The 8,250-nt window shown below is 39.4% G+C and overlaps 1 long non-coding RNA gene across 1 annotated transcript; it reads right to left on the bottom strand.

Annotated features, from left to right (window-relative positions):
* Nucleotides 1-4,561: 4,561 nt before the first annotated feature.
* Nucleotides 4,562-8,244, bottom strand: LOC146596562 (uncharacterized). The gene is made up of 2 exons (XR_014895609.1): nucleotides 7,888-8,244; nucleotides 4,562-4,657 (listed from the first exon to the last, which is right to left on the bottom strand). It is a non-coding gene; the product is annotated as an uncharacterized LOC146596562 (long non-coding RNA).
* Nucleotides 8,245-8,250: the final 6 nt, after the last annotated feature.

The raw sequence follows: 8,250 nt of genomic DNA on the forward strand, positions 1-8,250 counted from the left end.
CTTGCTAATTCAAAGTTGATGGTGCTCCATAAAAACAAGGTTCATAACGCCTTGATTTTTGGCACCCACAACTTAGGACAGAGATTTCCATGGCAGTTCTTGACAGCTTAGTCTGAAATCTGTCCCCTTTGCAAAGCCATTCAGTATTTATACTATCATTTTGTCAATAGCCAACGCTGAAATAACATCTTCCTGAAGAACAGCAGGGACAGGGTGATGCAGAGTTTATGTTTGTTTCTGCCCCTGTGAGTGCTGGGCTGCTTGCTGCAACAGAGCATCTGGAGGAGAGGAGCTTTCAGGGCACCTGCAGCGAGGGCTTGCGTGTGGCCAGTGCTCCATCTGCTGCTGCTGGAGACGTGATTTCTTCAAACTAGGATGCAGGAGTCCTTCAGCAAGCCTGGAGGATCTTGCTGTACAGATGGTTACATAACGGTCAACTCTTCATTGTTACATGTCTTATTTTCTCATTATAATCTAGCAATGCAGGTAGGAAAAACACCATTCTGAGCAGGGAACGTTTTACACCTGTTTTGTACAGCTATTGGGTGCTGCAGTTCCAGTCATGAATCAGGACTGTAGCTGCCAGTGACCAGCAAAAAATGAAAGCAGTTCATTCTCCTGCTAATAAAACTGAGGGGGGTATGAATCAAGCAAATCTATCCATCCCCAGAAGAAAGTTATCTGTAAGACTGCTTGAGCTGTGGCTGAAACAGTTTCACCTCTGAGAAGTCACAAAGGGGGTTAATTTAATCCCTTCATATGGTACAGTATAACCATCTGCTAGACCTCTGCAACGTGCTACAAATCTAACTCATGTCCTGCAAAGAAGGTTTCTAGAGGAGAAAACTAATCCGGGGCAGCTATGCGATGGAACTTATGTTAGGCAGTGCCTCCTTGCTCATAGAAGGACCAAGCCTTGGCAACTTGTCTGTATATTTRAAGCCCCTGTAATGCCTCTAGTTCTCAGATATTAAGCTTTGGAATGATCATGGAAAATAACTTTATCAGCTCTATAGTGAGACTAACGTTGAGGTGGTGGCTCTTGCTTTTCATATTCTTTTTGACAGAATCAAACTAAATTTCTCTTGTGTGTTCTAGGTTCCAAAACACAAACCCAGGAGTCTAAACTGAATCATATGATTTTTTTTCTGTTTAGTTTCTTAGGAAATATTTTAATATATATTTTAACTTAGCACAGGATTGTTCTGTTCCATCTTCCAGTAAAATCTTGTGGAAATGCTAGAAGTTACATGAAGAAGACATAGTCCACCCTCAGATGGTAACTTACTGAGCTATGGCTTGATTTTTGCCATCATCAAAATCAGTAACCAAAAAAATTCCTTTCTGTAGCAGTAGGGTTATAGGGGGGAAAGTCTGGCAGATGCATGCTCTTATATCTTCCGTGGCTGCAATCCAGTATGAACTAAATCATGCTGGTTTTCAATACAAACATGTATCTACAATTTAGCACCTTCAGAAAAAAACCCAGTGACAGTTGTGTGTAGATTTTTTTTGTTATTATATATAGAGAACTAAACACTGAGACACAATCTAGTCTTATCCAAAGTAGTTAGGGTTAGTCAGTGCAATTTCAGAACTTTTAATCACTAATGAAGTTTGCTTTTGAGAGTTAGGAATTTCCTCTTTCTCTTACTATTTTGCATGTCAGAAAGGGACTTTGAATTTTTGTTTTACTGTAAAACTGTGAGTCTAGAGAACTATTGGTAGTTGAATTGAGACATCACAAGAAACAGGAACCTGAAAGATTGCAAGGGGGAGGAATTTTCATTAGCATCATGGCATTACCCTGTCTGATGCTGTGTGTTGGCTTTACTGAGGAGACGCTGTTTTATACCTGCGAAGTATCTATCTGCTGCTTATCCTTCATTGTCTTTTTGTAATTCAAGATTCCTAACAAATACGTCAGAGAAGAGTTTTCTTCTGAAATGTTTAACATCCTTGCAATCTCAGTTAAGATTAATTTGTTCAAGGAATTTTCTAGCAGTATTTTAGTATTCTAGCAGTAGAAAAACACAAACTGTATTTTATCTAACATCAGATTAAAAAGAATGAAGACGTAAACAGGTGAACAGAAATCACTCTAATCGTTTGTCATAAAGAAATACAGGAGATAAAAATTCTTTTCTTTGCAGATCACTTACAGTATTTCTAAACTTTAAACATTTTCCTGTAAGAGAAGTTTGAACAGAGTAAAGTTCACAGGATATGGTCTGTTGTTTTTACCCCTAAGTGTTGCTAAATTGGACAAAACAGGAAGTGATAAGGACAAAGCATCAGTTCGGGCTTGCCAAAACTCTTTTAATGGAAATGCATGCACACTGTGATTGAATGATGCTTTATCTTCCTTTGTTTATATAAAAGTTACTGCTAAGGTGGATTCTACAGTATGGCTGATGAGCTCAAGCTTAACGGTACTAACATTTTTCTGCAATTCACAGCTCTGAGGTGACTGCCAGCTCATTGTAGTACATTACTATCTACACCTTTCATCAGCCCCCCCATCTTTCTACTAATACATTTGCAGAATACATTACATTATATATTCTCTTTTACACTGGATATTCTTTTTCATTGAGAGGCTTATGTTTTCTGAGATGATATTATTATTTGTTATCTACCTTAGTTAGAAAGCACTTTAGGTCAATCTGGCTCCAGATTTAAATGTTGTGACTTAATCTTGAATATGTATTTCCTAGATTTTTCATGTGCTTCYGGTCTTTATCCAAAGCCAAAGTTCCCAAACTGGAAACCACAGGAAAAGCTGTTCTGATAATGTTTGTCCTGAGCAGAAACATAGCAGTATAAATTTCCTGCAAAATCATTTTTATGACGTATGTAGCCTGGTTTCTAGACCAAATAGTCTGGCTAAATTTGGCTATATTTTAGACAAGCAGTTCAATTGCAGATTCTTATTTAAAACACATTTTAGTGTCTTTCAGTTTACCATTTTTAGTTTCAGTCCCATTCACTTTGACAAATGCATTTACTCTTTACTAGAATATTTTATTTCCTGTTTTGAAAAGGGGTGAATGGACCTGTGACAAAGTTAAGAATTAAAGGGATTTGAAGAACACTGATTTGGAAAGAGCGAGCATGACTGTTGTAAGTACCTTTTAAAATACTCAAGTAAGCATTTCACAGTACACATCAAAAGGAAAGTTCCTCYCCAAAGCACATTAGGTTATTCATCCCACTCAGATTTAAACACTGAAATTTTGCTCTCCAGCRATACCTTTTGTATTGCCATTGATGCTAGGTGGAAGCTAGAGCGAGCTGACTTTGACTTGCAACATGCATTCCATGTGTGCATTCAACTGAACACACAACTACAGCTTTATGGCTCAGTCAGATATCTAAAGATTATAGAGATGAATCTGAGCCTTGTATGAGATGGACATTCAAAATCAAAGTAAAATGATAAGAAATAAGAAAAGTACATGTCTAGATGAGAATTACAGCAGTGGATATTCCCGGTATGCACACAGTTCACGTGTGTGARTATCTTCAAGGCTTAAATATAAGTTACAGATATATGCTAACTTTGAGTCATTCCCTGAGGCAGATACAAATGAAGGCTTGATTGTCAGAGCTTGTAACTAGCTGCAGTTCCCATGGAAGTGTGCTGGAATGACATCCTGAAGGTTACTCAGCACAGCCATGACTGCCATTATCTCACATCAGAATTAAGCCTCAACTATGAATTGTTCTCTCTTTGGAGAGGTTTCTATTAGGGTTTAAGTGGAGGGAGGGAAGCGATTCACAGTGAGATGTCTTCTGTAAGATGAAGGAAGTTCAGGAGATGCTGAAGAAATGCAGTTTCAGGGCTGCTGTTGATCAGTGAAAAGTTAAAGTGTATCAGTCACAGTATGGTGCACTAAGAAATTAGTTAGAAATTCAGGAAAAAGGCCACTCCCTGACTGGTGAGCAAGCTGGCTGAGCCCCTAATGTGCAGACTGCAAGGACAATATTTGGGCACAGCTTGGATGAGAGAAGAGTTAAAAGCTTTAAGGTCACAGATGTGGCCTGGTAGTGTTATCGGGAGTTGCTGTAACAGGAATCCTATTACCTTTTCTTCAGTGGAGGACATGATCAAATTGTTATAAGGCACATTTGTAGTTTCAGCACTACTTTTCTACTTGCCGTGGTTTTTGTGGTGTTAGTAGTTCCTTATGCCCAAGGTATTCTTGAAATGATTCTCTGGTATAGCCTCAGTTTAAATAATAAAATGGACTGGCTCAYGGTTGGAGGAATATAAAACAAAGCTGAAGTCAAGTTCACAATTTCTTCCTCTTAGTTTAGTTATATGTAGCTTGGAAACTGTGAGAACACACAACGATATTATATCTTGGATTTTGCTAATGATTTGGTATATGGCCTTTGTCATGTCACTAAAACTAACCTCTTCATGTGCCAGTTTTCTTTCCTGTAAGATGGAGGAAATATCTACCTATCCCACAGGAAGACTCTGTAAGACATTCTGGAAAACATGAAAGCTGATACGTCAATTCAAATGGCTGTTTAGACTGACTTGGAGATGAGATTTTCTGGTTAAAAAGCTTTATTCAGCTGAAGAATGTTCTGAGTCAGCTCTGACAGTGCAGGCAGGTCATGCAAATCTTCACATCAGCCACTGCATCTGGGAAAAGGAGTATGTAAACTCTAATAGGAAAAAATGCAAATCTCTAACATTAATGAGATGTAGTATCATAAAACACTGATGGACAGTAGAACTGTTATGAACATATCACTATATATTTTTAGATTTACAAAARAGCCTTATCCAGCAAGGTGAGATGGAGTGACAAATATATAACCCACTAGAACTGTAGAACAATTTGCACCTTAATATTGGCACTCTGACCTAAACACAAGCAAGTAAACAAGTAACAGTAAAAGTCACATATTAAACCCATTTCCACTATATGCTGTGGATACTCCACTGAGAAGCAGGGCTAAATTACACATGGAAACAAGTTTCACTGTAAGCAGCTGAAATAATGATGCGTCATTGTGTTTGTATCTTTTGCCCATTCATGTTTTCCCCTCTGCAACAGTACTCTGAATTCACCTGCTTACCCTCTTTGGCATTCCCATCAAGTTCTACAGCAGCTCTGTAGCCCCTCTGGATCTGTACGAATGGTGACAAACCAACTATTATATACATGCTGATTGCCCACTTCATTGCTACTGGTGAGTTTTTCCTACTTTTCATAAGGGCTTTAATTTGAATCTGTCCTCTCTGCATGGTTTCAACTYGCCTGGATGTTTTTACAAGTTAGATCACAGATGTGTAACTAGAAATCAATGCGGCCTTTCAGTGAACTGGGTAGTTGTTGCTTTTTCAAAGTGAAGAGTTCTTGATAAGATGCAGTGTAACAAAAAGTAAAAGCAGTGCATTTAATGTTGTTGTATATTTACCTGGTTTTATTTGAGATATTTAACTGAAATTAAATCAGATCTTTTCTAGTGAATCACAGATCACAAGTAAGCTTTCCTGTTTATTCAAAACTGGTATCTTTTTTTCCATTTTGAAAATAGAACATAAGACAAGTGGAGAATGTGGAAACAGGATAGGAGCACCATCTAGTGTTCCTTTTAAGAATAATGCTGAAAGAACCAAAAGTATATGAAATACTATTGCTGAGCAGTTAAAACGTAGAATTCTTTTGCTGATTTATTTGTATATGAGCAAAGAATTTGTTCTGGAAATGAAATAATATGATGTTTGTAAGGGACATTATGGTGACTGAAAGTTGGGGGACTGTAGAATGAGATGTGATATAGATTAAGAATTATGTGTAAGACTGCATCACAAACAGTAATTTGGAGAATTTTTCTACCTGTTTGTCTCCCATAGTAAAAAAAGGTTTAGGAAAGTTTATGGTTCCTAACCTCCAAAGGATTTAAATCATGGAGGGCCATCAGTCAGTCTTCAAAATGATATGGTGCTGTGCTATATGTGTAAGTAGTATACGTTATCAGACCACCAGAGTGAAAATGTTTATCTTGGCAGTGACAATCACTGACAAACTTATGCAAGCACCTGCAAAACATTTTTAAAATGGAATAGTCTCAACATACGGATTTGGACCTGACACTGGTGGGAGAGGGAAGATAGTTCACTAAAGCTCCATTTTTTCTGGAAAACAAAAATGAGTAGATGTTTAGTGTAGAGTCTGAAAAATTCTGAGTTTCACCTCTGACTGAATCTCCATGTCTCAGAAGATATCAAACAAGAGAGCAAGTCATTTTTGCTTTCCTTTCTGTGAAAGGAAGCAATGTACACTCTAACCGTTCTAATTTTGGAGCTATGTTCTCACTTTGACCAAAAGCAAGGTACAGATGTGCTGCTTGTAATTTACTGTGATTTCCTGCACTTCTGTAAACATGACAGCATGAGCCTAGGATATGCATTAACTGTACTCTCTGTGCCTCTGTATTTACCAATAGTCTCTCTCTCTTATCTTGCACATTTACTCTGGCTTTTTTCGACTAAAATGAGAATTTATTCAAGCACTGAGAACACTTATAAGAAGATAAAAAAACATTAAAATTGTATTGAATTAGAACAGTCTCTTAATTTTCCAGAGTAAATACAACTTTATTTTTATGTGTAGTAGATCACCTTGTTGAACCAGAAATGCTGTTACAAAAATATTGGTTAATTTTTAGGAAAGCAAAACATGCCAGAGAAAGGAAGTTTTAAATATTTTYGTTTTTCTGTCAAGCTTTATGATTCTCTTGGGAGTATAACCAGTGGCAGCCAATCATGCACATTGCACTGTGAGTGAATTTACTTGATGAATACACTATCCTAATGAGTTACATACAACGCAAAAGCTCCCCTCTGTGCAGGAGGGAAACTTTATCCTTTGGYATGCTATTTATATTTATTTTCTAGACATTTGCTAGCAACAGGATGCCACCTATATCATCTATGCATTCTAGGCATGAAAACGTGAAAGAAAGAAGCAGGTAAAGGGAAAAGCACTCTTTTCATTTGTATGCACCATAGCCTTTATGTGTTGTCATTTATCAATCCACTTCTGGATCATGTTTGTGGAAAAAGGACGTACATGAAATAAGGAACTTGTCTTCCCAAGATGAGGAGCTTTCTGTTTACATGAATCAACTGTTAAAGTAGGGGATTCTGAAGTTCTCCTACTTTGAGAAGTAAGTAGGAGTGTTTTCAGTAAGGAAGCTGAACAACAAATTAAAAAAGAGAAGTACTGACAGTAAAAGTTCTGAGGTTTGGACATTGATTCTGTGAGTTGCTGTGAGACACAGTTACTGAGAGCCCGTGGGAGTCACGGGTGCTCAGCTCAGCTCGCAGTGGGACAAGGCCGCACTTARCTAAACTGATAAGATAATGCAACAGAGGAGGGACAGGAGCTGGGGCATTTATCCTGTCTAGAGGAGGAGAGAAGCAAAGGGCAGCTTTGAAAGAGATTCAGTGGTTTCCCCCCGTAAGTCACGTTCTGGCGAACGATGGGGAATGAACGGCCTAGCCTGTTTGCAGCATTGCAGTGGACTGTGCCTCAGGTCACTTGAGAGGCGACCGGAGAGACACTTCCGCGCCTCAGTTTCTGTGACAAACTGCTCGAGTTTCTCTGCTGTCAGAACTTGGCTGTTTCCTCACTCGGCACTTTTCTTATCAGCAGGTGACGCCCTGAGAGGCGCTTGAAGAGCCCTGCAACGGCTYGTGTCAGCTTTGCACCGGAGCCCGYGGACGGCGCAGGCATGAGCCTGAGCACTGAACCAAAGCATTGTCAGGCGGACGAGCCAGTTTCTGTGGGGCAAGTAATCAAGGGATTTAAAGACGAGGACAAAGGAAGAGGCTTTGGGGAACCGAGGGTTTCCAGGTACCTTGACAAACTCCAAAGGGAGGGAAGTGCGTACCAGGAGAGAGCTCAGTCAGATGAGCCAAGCTCACGCACAGCGCAGCTTTGGTGAAGACACCGTTGCTGACGCGGGAACAGTTGTTCTGACAGCAGATGTTTTGTGCTGTCATTAATGTGGAGAACGAGGAGYTGACTATCATAAATCGTGGGTTTGTTTCCGCTCGCGTTTGGATGCCTGCGGCCCATCAGACTCTATTTGTACGCAGAGCACCAGGGACGTTTAACGGAAATCGCCATGCTCTGCGCTAACAWGTAGAAATCACGTAACATTTCTTGTGGCAGCTCCTGCCGGCTGCCTGCGGCCAGCCCAGCCCGCGGGGCAGCGCTC

This window comes from Rhea americana, unplaced genomic scaffold, assembly GCF_003343005.1.
Source record: "Rhea americana isolate MKP2758 unplaced genomic scaffold, rheAme1 scaffold_2, whole genome shotgun sequence".
NCBI classification, from domain to species: domain Eukaryota; kingdom Metazoa; phylum Chordata; class Aves; order Rheiformes; family Rheidae; genus Rhea; species Rhea americana.